This window comes from Anarhichas minor, unplaced genomic scaffold (genome assembly GCF_050575085.1).
Source record: "Anarhichas minor isolate MPS153535 unplaced genomic scaffold, ASM5057508v1 ptg000005l, whole genome shotgun sequence".
In the NCBI taxonomy this organism is placed as follows: Eukaryota; Metazoa; Chordata; class Actinopteri; order Perciformes; family Anarhichadidae; genus Anarhichas; species Anarhichas minor.
In genome coordinates, this window is record NW_027466451.1 from 2412433 (window position 1) to 2426057 (window position 13625).

A 13625-nucleotide genomic window follows, 5' to 3' on the forward strand; every position below is an offset into this window, starting at 1 on the left:
TCATGTTTTACTAATTTACACATTCATGTAGGAATTACGACCCCAATGCCAGGAATAAATAGGGCCAAAGTTATCTTACGGCTTGTGTAAACCTCGTCCAGAGTGTAAACCTTCCCAGCCTCTTTCTTTCTAAGACCTTTCAAGAACTACTGTACGATACCATTGCTAGTTTAATTATGAGTGGCTGTTTTCTGATTTAACTGTAACTATATTAAACAGCCATATTCCATAATTTAATAATTCCGATTTAGCAGGGACAGGAATCTCCTGCAACAACTCACAGCTTCTTGTCTTTTATGCTACTGAAAAATTCTGTTGGAGAATGTAGAATCACACATGTGGTGGATCAGTACGGTATATTGCATCTTTCTCACTGTGAATGTTTATTCTGGATGTCCTCTAGGAAGTCAGGTTTTTACTAATGTCTATTAGGTGCTGGGGAGAAGCAGCTTTATTCTAATGTTTTTAGGTTTACAATCAATTGAGAGAAAAGTACACGGGCAGTGTTTGTAGTCCTAAGGGCCTTGCATAATGGTAGTTTAGCGTGTGCTCACACCCCTGGGGTCCGTCTCTCAAAGATATGTAAGGCATACGTTAGACCGGCCTTCATTGTGCTCTCAAGATTAGACTGACGCAAATACACCAGAATTTGCCCACTGAAGTGTTTTTGCAATTCATATATAGATATTCACGGAAAATCTTACAGTGGTTACTATGTAAGTTCTTATTTTTTGTCACAAACTCCAAGTCTTTTGAATCATAGCTGGCCTGTAAAGCCTCGGACAAACTTTCCATTGCGCATACGGTTCCATTCATACTACAATGTCATTAGTTATTTGGTTGTTCAATTGTGGGGAACACCGGATCTCTTCGCGCAACCTTACTTTAAAACAGGCATCCGTTTTGTTATCTTCTTCTTGGCAAACCAACTAGAGGTGCGTACCCCACCAGCTGCACTGGAGTGTGGAATGAAACTGGAGTATACACAGTAGGCGCGCTTGCAATGCGTACAGGCTATTGGGCTCTGCGCGGACATGGAGACTTGGAAAGTATGAATTGCCCATAAGACTGCATTGCAAAATCCCAGTCGTGGTATCACACGCAAATCGCAAGATGAGGCAGCAACAGAGAGGAGCATCTAATCCTCAACCTCCAATTGAATCACACTCCTATCGGCAATGGCATTTCTCCTAGTCAAGATTGTATTCTAGTCAGATAGCTACCCACAATAATATTCTTACTAGTAGAAGTTGTATTTGAAGATATCCACAACTTTGATTGTTCCAGTCAAAACTAAATTCAAGATATCTTTAAATCCTAAAAGAGTATAAGTGGCCGTTTTAAAATGTAATAGTTCGACTGGATATATATTGCAGATATCTGTAATTTCATTCTTTCATTCTTTCTTTCTTTAAAACACAACATTCATTTATCCTCAAATATATTTTTGATAACAGTCTGGATATCTGCAATATAATTCTGAGTAGGAATACCTTCAATATCTACAATCCAATTGTTACTAGTCATAACTAAAGTTTATTATCTTTTTGGAAACACATCCACAATGCATTTTTTGTCACGACAATTTTGGATATCCGTAATGATATTTTTACTAGTCGCAATGCATTTGTTGGGGTTTTTTCCTAGTAAGAATTCTGTTGCAAATATCCAAAGTTTTTCGGAGACAGAATGAAATTGTGGATATCTGAAATAAAAATTGTGGTTAAGAAGAATGTTACTGTGGACATCTGATCTGAATCAAGGATATCTGCAATACATATCCAGTCTAGCTATTAAATGGTAAAATGACTTGCCTTATTCAAACTCTGGAATATTCTTTACTGACTCATCACACTGCTAAATGTGTCCTGTATGGTCACAGCTTAAAGCTTTCATTGAGAGTCTCAGTTGGCATTAATTGTGTTTCGTGTCACTCTATTGGCTCATGACATCATATTTATAGTACTTTATTTTGAGCATTACTTTTTTTCTTATTTTTCTCCATGGTATTTAATCAATCTTACTCATGTACTCTTTCATCCCCGCTTTCCCTGCATCATGTTTCTCATACAAAGTATTTAAGCAGAATATGTTAAAGCTATCATTACTCAATAATAAGTCAGTTCTCTCTCTCTCTCTCTCTCTCTCTCTAAAGTGTTGTATATCTGTCTCCATACTATCATTTATAACTCTATGTATTATAATAATTTGAAAACGTGTATAATGTCTTTTTAAAAAGCTGAGATGTGGTGAACTTTTAAGGTGGCTCTGTGAATGATTCTGACTCATTAAAAGTTACTTCATCCTTGAACAGTTGTGTCCTCTTGTTATGTCTTTTGTTGTCTTATCTTCAAATACCACCTATTCAGGGAAAGTTAGAGAATGTCTATATTTGTAAACAGTATAATACATAAGGAATAAAATCAAAATTTTGAAAGTAAGGCTATAAATGATGTTGCTCCTCCACTTTTTTTGAGAGGCAAGAGGGAGATCAACATACATATTGGTTGAAATAAAACATTACCAAATCTCGGCATCATTATATGTATTTAATGTATAGTCATGCTTTTTCTCTACTTTGGAAAGAAATCTATAACTGAAATTCAGATAAAAATGCTTCGACAGCGCTCCCTTAGTGCAGGACCATCCATATCAATGTCATGTACTTCATTTTTTTATATGCTAATCTGTTAATGGTCAAAACAGGTAAAATTACCCTCCAAAGGAGATCGTTTCCCAAAACTAATGTTGATATTGCGTTGGTCCAAAGATGATTGACAAATTTCATCTTCAATTCTCCACCACTGTATCATCGCGTGATGAACTGCCGGCAAAGCGAAAGATAAATTCAGTAGCATATTAGAAAATAGATTGTAACGTGCAATTTGCAAACTACTTTAAAGAACATAATCAGGTGCTGCTGCACTCCGCTCACCCATCATTGGACTGACCGTCTTCATTGCGTACACGATGCTATGTGACGTGTTGAAGTGAACATATAGTAAATGAAATCAACAGGGATTGGGACAATTGTTATAATTTATTAACGTATAAAACATACAATTGAAATGCTCTCCTCAAAGCTACCACACTTTAGTCACAGTTTTCTCATTTATGTTATTTTTCCCCCCACTCTTTCTAAATCAATTATGTCTCTCCTGGTCTCTATCTCACTCTCCTCCCATTTTGTGGTCGTTAACTCCATTTACAGCATTTATCTTCTCATCTCCCACCCTCCCTTTCTACTCAACGTCTATGATCTGGTTCAATGATGGTGTGTGTGTGCGCTTCTTGTCAGTGTTTTTAATCTCTACCTTTCTCTCTCTTTCATCACATCGTCCCATGGGAGTCTCCTTGCATCAATGACACACAATCTGCCGTCAATATGGACTACTTCTGCACACACACACATCCAGGCCTATTCTTTGCCATTGTGTATAATACAGATCAGACTAAATGGTTTAGTCATCATGCTCCAAAACAGAGAAAAGTAAAGAATAGGGAATTTTTACACAGTGCTGAAAATTGCATCGGACAACCTGAAATATTGCAAATAAGTACACATGCAACCAAATATATCAGTCATCAGTATACAGTTTCCTCCTCCACGTGAAATCATATATGACTTCTCAGTTCCTAATTCACTAATGGAACTGAATCATCATCAATGTCGATTTTCACAGATATTTTCATTGGCCTCCATGCTGCTTTTTTTGTTTACTAACCCTATTTTCCTGCACCTGCCTGACATTGAACACATCAGAAAAATAAAACAAAACCATGCATTTTGCGCTCATTTTGGTGGAAGAAGGGTAGCCTAGATACAGACACTCATCCACCAACAGGTGCTTATAAATGTGGGACCTATACCTATTTTCACACTTGTCTCTTGCAGAGATGCCGGTTGGTTGAGAGTCAGTTTCAATCATGAGCCTGTAAATTGTTTCAGCATCTCTCCTCCTGGAACTACGGGAAATATTGTTCCATCTCTGGAGTCAAGCAGGGTTCCCTCTGGGACACTGGTGGTTCAACATCTAATATAATTACTGGCTTCAGGTCGGAGTAGCGCTCTGTCATCAATTACAACTAATCTAACATGTCATCAGTCTATCCTGACACTGTGTAGATTACAGCAGAGGCCTTTGTTCCATAAAAATCACTTGTGTCACTTGAAAGTTTATGTGAGTCAGAAGTGTTGAGTTTGGACTCACCTGTGCAAACAAGAAGAAAATCTGTCGCAAAGGACTGAAATATAAAGATTGCCAGTCATGATGCATAAGCAAGAAAGTGGTGTTATGATCCTGCCTGGAGCATACAGTACTCCTCACAGATTTAGAAATAAGGACCACTCAGATTCAGAATCCAATTGGTATGACTCATGCACCTACATTGGCATTTGAAATTGGTCACAGTGTCTGCCATTTTCCATGCAAGACTATGTACATCTATTTCATTACCACTACTACTACCCTCAACATGTTACAGGTTTTGCTGAGAGTGGCCAGGCCTTTGCAGTTGAAGCCTGTTGACTTTAGGATTCTTGGAATCGTGCAGAAACAGGCGGCAACCTCGATTTCTGGTTGCAAAAAGAAGTCAGATTGTATAGAAGTCTATGCGAAAATGAAAATTGTAAACATGAGTTTATGGTCTCAATCTCTAGTTTCAAGTCTTCTTCAATACAGCATGATGTTCATTTAGAGTCAAACAGACCATAAAGCAGAGTGTACTTACTGGTATTGACAGGTTGCTGCCACTACCAGAGCTGTGTCGGACGTCACTCCTCCGCATTCCAAAAAAGTAACTTCTGTTCATTGGTTGCAAAGTAGCCAAGATGGCGACGGGAACTCAAGGCTTCATAACGGCACGATGTCACAATGACTACGTCCACTTCTTAAAAGTCTATGGTTAGAATATATGTATAACTCATTTTAAAATGTATCTTAAAAGAATAGTTTGACATTTTGGGAAAATTATTCACTTATTCGCTTTCTTACTCAGAAGTAGACTGATGTCACTCTCATGTGAATTAATATGACGCTAGGAGTTGATTAGCTTAGCATAAAGACTGAAAACAGCTAGCCTAGCTATGTTGCCTACCAGCAGCTCTGAAGCTCACTCATTAACATCATCATGTTTATTTAATCCATACAAAAGTGTAAAAAATGCTATTTGCCATTTTACGGGATATTATGTGCCAGACTAATTCCTGGCAAGGCGCTGTAACATTCTTGGATTTTTTTTCTCATCACAATGAAGGCAACCACTGGTGGCTCCAACTATAATGACAGTTGTATCGATCTTCTCGTCTTACTATGAATAAAGTTTCATTATTATTATCAAAAATATACCCGTGCTGCTGCTTCTGTTACCTTTTTTGATAAACCCAAGCTGAAACCTCCCGGTCTGAATAATGAAGCCAACGCAAAGTGCCATAAACTGCAGTTCCTGGCCACTTGAGGAAGGGGTCAATTTGCCTTCGACCCCATCTTAAAGTGCCCAAGTTTGCAGCAGAAATAAACACTTTTACAGACTGGTACCAAAAATGATTTGGCTTCTGTAAGTTCCTGGTTCTTGACAACTGTAGGGTGGTGAATGTTTGAATAATTCATATAAACTCATTAAAACTAATTTAAATTGTATCAAGGCTCATAATTAAGGGCGTGGCTCCTGAGCGACAGGTTGCCACCAAGATCTCTTTGCTACCGCGTTCCACATTCGGTTGTTCTAAAAAAGAGTCAGCTGTTTATTTTTTAAGCTTTTTTCTGCCTCGCCAAAATTAGCATCACAGATAACGTGGTTCACGGACTCACCTTGCCAACAAAGCTAGCTAGCGTTAGCTGCTAATGGTGCTTGGCCTTGCCGGACCCTGCCCCTCTGTGGTGCCACCCTCGTCCAAATATAGTTACTTCTGGTACCAACAGATTTAAGTTAGTGACGACTGAAATGCCAAACTCGAGGCTTCAAAACTGTAGTACACAAACAAATGACTACGTCCTCTTTTACATAGTCTATGGTTAAACCAATGAATATGCCAGCAGATTGGCCACAGTCTCTACTCAATTTAGTTTTGCTTCCAGTGTAGCTTGAGGGTTATCTCTGATCCATTTTGAGTGTTTACAACTGAAATATATGAATCTAACCGTAAATGAGACACAGCTTTAACACAAAAAGTTGTCATGCTTGGGAGGAAAAAATAAAAGTCAGAACATCTCAATGTCTCTCGAAGCAGTGAGACTGGACTTGATAACCAAGCTGAGTATGACTTCATATCAGTGTCTCTTTCATTGGGGTTAGGCAGTATTACATTTACATGACTCACTATGCCCCTTGGCAATAGGCCTTACCGTAGGTAGAAGGGCTTTCAGACTACTAAATAATTCACTATTCAGAAATCAAAGTACAGATTTCATACCACATGCTCCAGTTTCATATTTTGTTTTGTTAAAAACCTGATATTGGTGATATTGGGCCTCCAAGGAGCTGCCTCCCACCCCCCACTGTCTGCCCCCGTATCCCTCTCTCTGCTGTCCGTCTTTCTCCTGTCCTGCCTTTACTCTTTTCCTGCAGACCCATTGGCCACGGTAACGTGATGCCTAAAGTAGTACGACATGTTCTGCATGTCCCCCCGAAACTTCTCATATGCCATAAGACACTTCTCTGACCTTTGGACCCTTCCTCCTAATCCATAAGCGCTTCCTCAAACTCTGTCAAATGTTCACTTTCTCTTAATGATCCTGCAATTAAGAGCCTTGTGTCCAACCTCAGAGTAATTTGTCAGCGTACGCAGAAATGTCAATTTTCGTCGATAAGCTATCAAACACCATGGGCTGCATCTTACATTGGGCGATATGATCAGGGCTGCATCTAGCCACCATTTAAATGGCGATGAATATGTTGATTGATTTACTCATAATATGAGCTCAAAGGAATGTGTTTAAAGTGAATCACTTTAAAGAGAAACAATGAAACAGAAAGCAGTAAATCCTCACCTTAACCAGCAGATGATTGGTATTTCTACTTGATAAATGAGTTAATCAAACTGTCATCAAGTAGTTCTCAGCTGACTGGCTTGCTGACGATCATTTCACCAGTGAAATTACTTTTGAGAAACTTGTTTTATCACAAGAATTAAACTGAATCCAGGAAGTATTGCTAGATATTGAGTATGCAGACAACCAACGTAAAAACAACAACCAGGCCGACCCATCATCAGTGCTATAGACTCCATCTCTGAACCTGCCTCTCAATACATTGATCATTTCATTAAACCGTCTGTCTCTGCTTTGTCATCCTATGACACAAGACACCATGTAGTTACCAGGATTAATGAGATTAAAAACATTGGTAATTAGTCAATAGTATTTTTGGTCAGCATGACATGTTGGGCGTATTCTATCAAACACGAAGGTCTTGAAGCAATTAACCACTTTTTACCAGCTCAGTCACCAGGAAATGTTTTTTGCATCAAACTACAGTTTGATGCAAATTACAGATGCGTTGTCGAACGTTTTTGCATTCGTTCGGCAAGTTTCTTTGTTTTGTAATATGTTGTTACCCATATTTATTTTGTGTTCTCTTTTACTTTTAACTGAGCCTTTAGAAAAGTATACAGAACATGTAAATGCAGGGAACATAATATTGTTAATATATGCATCGGGTTGTTTCTATATCTAATCATAAATCTGTGCTACAAACGACCTGATCAAAAGTCAATTCATTTTCAACCAGTTTACAGAGTTAATAAGCTTGTGAGATGAGAAAAGAATGTTAATGATAATGATCATCATGCTGTGGGTGTTCATGGGTCTGAGAACAGTGGTGTTTCCTTTTTGGTTGCTGCTGCTGACTTCTCATACAAGTTTTAATGATGTTGTAAACGGGACAAATTCGTGATTTTCTACTGCCCACAGCAGTGAGAAGAATATTTTAAAGCTTGTAGGTGTCAGGCTGTGCAGCCAGTGCATTGGGGGCCCTGCAGTTTTTGTGCATGCCCTTGCAAACACACAACCTGAAACAGTAGCTGTGTTGGTGAATGGGCCTGTGGGATTGGACAGTTAAACGACCAATTAACTGAGCCGATCAATAAAACTCCCTCCTGACCAACCTAATTAACTGCTACTGTAACGGGAGAGCTGCATGTTTACTGTGCAGTTAAGTGGACAGCTGGGATGTGTTTGGAGAGAAGATACAAGGGTTGCACAGTTCTCAGTACACAGCAGAGTTCTGGATATCTGGGCCTACATTTCACGAGCAACAAGCTTCTGCAAAGATATTGACCGGATTGAAACTTCTTGTCTGCTGTGTCCTCGATCCACACACTAGTTCTCTGCATCTTTGGGTCTGTTAAAAAGTCAATATGCATACTAAAAAAATGTTTTAGTGGCATGTACACTATTCTCCCACAATGCAATGCTGAAATTGATTCCCACAGAGGCAAAACATTCAAGCTAATTGTAGTAAAATAGCTTTTTTAACACCGCAGAAAACAAAGAAATAGTTATTAAATCCGTCAGATACATTTTGATGCCTTTGCGAAAAAAGAATTGACAACAGACTGGCATGCATCATGTCCTGCTCGTGTGAAATGGTTACATATGTAGATATCATTAGCCATGCTAGCTGTGTGGCTATATGGATGCCAATGGCACATTTGTCCGGACATACAAGTCTCCACAACATGGATTGTGATGAAATTCAGTACAAATATTGGTGTTGACCAGTAAATTAATCTCAATGACTTTGGTGATCCCCTTAAATTTCCCCTGGCGTCACCACTAGGTCAAAATATTTACTCATCCAATGAAATTTCTCAAAATATACAGGATAAATTCGCAAACAAAATGGTACAGCCATCCATGACGGGGGAGATGAATCCCAACAAATTTGGGATTTGGAGATCCTCTTCCAACATTACCACCATATCAATATCCAATATCACCATACTTATATAACGCTGATGACGTCAGCTTCAGCTGCACTTTCTGTTTAGAATGCAGAGCGGAATTGGGACACCGGTAATGCATCAAATACTACAAAACTGCCTGCACTACAAGATATTATTAACACTACAAAATCAACAGTGAACCGCAAAGCTCCTATATCATGTATAAAAATAAGATCAAATATGGGCCAGTTGGGGCAAATTTCCTGCTATTGAAATGTTTGATGCCGCAAATAGATCCAATGGACTCGGCCCAGCCACCAAACAAATCAGTATACATAGATGTTTTTAAAGTGTGCCGTCACCAGTGGGCTAAGAATACAGACTATATGCCCTTTTCACAGCTGCCATTTTTACGTAAAAACAGGTATATCATAGTTGCATTCTATTTCGTGTGTCACAGCCATTCCAATGAGCCAGCATGCACAATGCCAGGGCCCTGGCCAACCTGAATGGAACAGGGCCATAATTATTGTTATTAATTACACCTGTGTTTAGCTGGCAATGGCATTGGCCTTTTGGGACAGTCTGTCATGTTCAACGCTGAAAGCTCTTAATAACAGTACATCAGGGAGACGCTTTCTTTTAAAAAAAGGTTACTTTTATCAGACCATTTCCCCAATGAAACAGTAACAAAAGAGAGGAGTCACAGGACAGAGCGGACATCGAAGTTCCCCTTGTGTCCTATCAGCCATCGCTTCCATCATGATTTCCCTACATCTCTCACTCCATCTTTTCCATTGCTGGATATATATATGAAGGTCAGCACTGGAGCTGATTGGTCTCCTTAGAATTGATTGAACCAATCAGGGCACAGATTGGCAGGGTCGGAGGGTCAGCGGCGGTATCAGATGATGGGTTTTTCTGCTGTCTGACAGTCTGTCTTTTGGGTTTTTCCCACTCTGTCATTTATTTTGTCTCTATTTGCCAATGTCACTGTGAAATTTGCTCAGCTCTCGCCTGTCTTTCTCACTTTCTCTTCCCCGTCCTACACCTTCCACACTCCTGATGACCTGTGTCAAAGGCTTTAGCCTTTCATCAACAGACACACAGCATCTAATCTTCAGCATCCTCTCTCTATTGGTTTTGTGATTATAGGGTTCACGACTGCAGCCCTTCCACCACTGCATTTTCTGTCCTCTGCAGAAACAATGCTGGATCACTGTGGTCATTCAGGGATTTATTGGGGATATATACGGAATTGTTGCTGTCTCAATTGTTGTCTGACTGGCAGCAGAGTCTAGGTGGTGATGTGATGTTGGCCGCTGATCCGCCTTTCTCTTTCTTCAGCACTTTGTTCCAGAACAAGACTCCTAGCTAGATTGCTATGAAATTTGATAGGTCCTAAGAAGAATCCTAATGGTTTTGGTGAGCCTCTTATCTTCCTTACTTACATAGTGCCACCAAAATGTAAACCGACACTCATTAAAACCTCTTAAGCCCCTAGCCCTAGTTTTAGCCCTCTGCTCGAAAATGATACCCATACTGAGGAGACCACAGTTCTGTAACTACAAGGTCTATTTTAATAATTGTTGATGCTATAATCAGATCACAACACTGGTGAGATTGTTCAGTGGGTAATATTGTGTATATGTTGCTGGTTAATATAGTGCATGACAGTTTTACACAGCCCAAATTGGAAATATTCAGGTTCGCCTGAAAAAAAAGCACTTTTATTGATATTATGTTTTTGAAATAATGCAGCTGGCTGGCTCAAACTCTCCCAAATCATAGCACAACCGATCAGTAGTTGTAGAATAAAGGTTGGCTGGGATAAAGTGAAGAATAAGAGGCTTTAGTACAGAGAGGTCACGCGAGGTCGTCATTTTCGAACCAACTGTTGCAGCTCTTACATTATACTTTTATATACTATATAACTATATATTTCACTTTTTTATCACTCATATTATTCAATACATCCAAATACAGCTGTTGGGAATCATTTTGAGATTCCTAACATCATCAGAGCCTGTTTCTGGCTGTCATCTATAGGATTTTCTCAGTTCATGTGTGTGTATGGGGCTGTAGCTCAGCCTATCATCGGTCGATTTCAGTCAATAAGACCTCCTTCGACGCGTCAGAGTCTCAGGAAGGCGTGTGCCGAAGCGGGTGTTGATTGACAGAACTTTGAGCCAGTAAAGTTGCAAGAAGTGCCGCGTATCCCTGAGCGTAAAATTCCATTGGCCGAAGGTCTGACCGCTGGCCCGAGGTGGGTTGACCCCCCTTCTACCGGAAACAGCTCGGCTGTAAACAGGATGCACTTGGCGACCATGACAATAGCTCTGAAATGGATAATTTTCGATGTTTTTGTACTAATATTTCATAAAACCTGTCCAAAAACCAAGGATTTTTTCCGGTGAAGACCACTGACCTGGTGCCTTTGTCCAGTCACAGCTTTCTACTGCTTTCACGGAGAGAAAAACCGAAGGTATTTATGCGTTCTGTGTTGGATGCTATTGCTAAACGAAGTGCGGATTAGCCGCCTAGCCACTAGCCTCGTGGTGCAAAATTGATGTGCAGTTAAATATGATGGCGATTTATGGCCACAAATTCGTCCTTTTATGACACGTTTTCTAGATGCTTATATTAGTAGTCTATAGTTGTGTTTGGAGTGTGTAAAAAGTGACTTATATGATAGTGTTGCCCATACGTTGCTGTTTAATCCGGTAAAAAAAAATTATAATTCCACAATATTTAGCAAACAATAAATCCATTTTCCGGACAACATTTTCAGGGTGCCTGAACCCTGAGGTTAAATCCTTTACTCGTTAAACAATGAATCCCTTATCAGAGGTAGTAGTGTATTGTGGGGTGTAAAAAATCCCTGTAGTGGCCTCCATTGTCCTTTAGCTATGCAGATTGGAATTTTCAAGTTCTGTTTAAAAAGTTAACAAAATCTCATTCAAAATCGCATTGACATTTGTATTAACACAACTAATTAAATTTCAGCCATACTAGGTATCAGTACTCAACACCTTTTTAATGTATCGAACAAAATAACCTACTAGTGCAGAGTATTATTGAATCTAGTGGTGGGCCGTCAGGGCCAGCATGGCCTTCTCTGCTGGCCTAGACAGAATCACAAAGTTACAGCTATTTTATAATTATTTTTCATAAATACACTACATGTATTGTAAATATTTTTTCCCACTAGCTTATTATCTCAACGAAATATAAATGAAAAAATTGTCCATTAAGTAGAACGATCAACATAAACGTAGCACCAGAACGAAAAAATAAATCCTATTTGCAAAGAATATATACAGTTACATATCATATATACATACATAAAATATAAGTGTTCTAAATTGTGGGAATGAGGGTAGTGCAAAATGTAATGATATGGTAATATGCAAGACCAGCATAACAGAAAGACTGTTATGGGTGTGGGTATTGTCTTTTAATATCCTCTAGGCTCTGCGCAGGCACCCCACCTCACCAATATCACTGATGCTCGGTTGATGGGTACCAATTATGTTCCGAGTGGTTTTAATCACCTACTGGGGAACCCTCCTGTCCTGTGCCGTGCACATCGTATGTCAGTTTGCAGTGTTTCCAGTCAAGATTATTTTTATTGCTCCCCTGTAAAAGTTGACAGGACATTTTTACCTCCTTTTTCCTAAAATCAACGATCATCTCCTTGGCTTTGCTAAAGTTGAGCAGTAGGCTGTTCTCTGAGCAGCACTCTGCAAGATTGTTGATTTCCTTTCGATACAAATTCCTACCATTGTTTGTCATCCCAAAACTTCACAACGGAGTTCCCTCCATGTTGGGGTTTGCAGTCATGAGTGTACAACACCAATACACCATTTTATTACTAAATTTAAAATTTGATTTGAAATATGCCTGTTAAGACCATCAAACAGCATGTCTCGCTGAAGCTTTGTGCCAGGAACTACAGCCGTTTCATCACAACATAGGGATTATGTGCTGCATCTACTTGATATTGGATTTATAATTACAGGGTTTAGGAGTGGTTGGGGATATGCCATTTTAGTTCTGGAGCTCATGAGCAATTACTTTTAAATATGGACATGGGACTTAAAATCAGGTTTCACAGCACAACACCTGTGGCACAATGTTTAACCCAATCTAATGACAGAAGAGTACACACAAGACTGCCTTTATTACAGTCTGGGTGCCCCGAAAGTATTAGAAGCCAGAAACAAAAACAAAGTTTCTTATGAAGATCAGTTCATTGTAAATAGAACATACAGAAAGTAAAGGATGTTTAACCATGATGTTACTAAAAGAAACACACAAAGCAAAATTTGCAGTAAATAATGTTGGGATGTGAAAAAAAAGGCGTATAGTCCACACATTCAAATTACATGTTGAAAATGTTTCTTTTTTTATAGAAAAGAAGGCTCTGCACTAAATATATATGTATCATAATGTCACGGGGCATGATGGAGGACTCAAGCACAGACAGTCAGATGCAGTGAGAAAAAGGGTTTTAATGAATAACGAACACAACAGGGAATCCAAGGACGAGACAAGAGACGAGGGGGGAAATCCGGCAGGACGAGGCAGGGCAGGCAGACTGGGGAACAGGATGAGCAAAAACGGGCAGGTAGACATGGCAATGATCTGGCAGTGAGTGACAGAGACAGGGGTTTATAAAGTGACTTGAACAGGTGAGGAGATTTGTGCTGATGAGGGAGTGCTTGATTACTGATCAGGG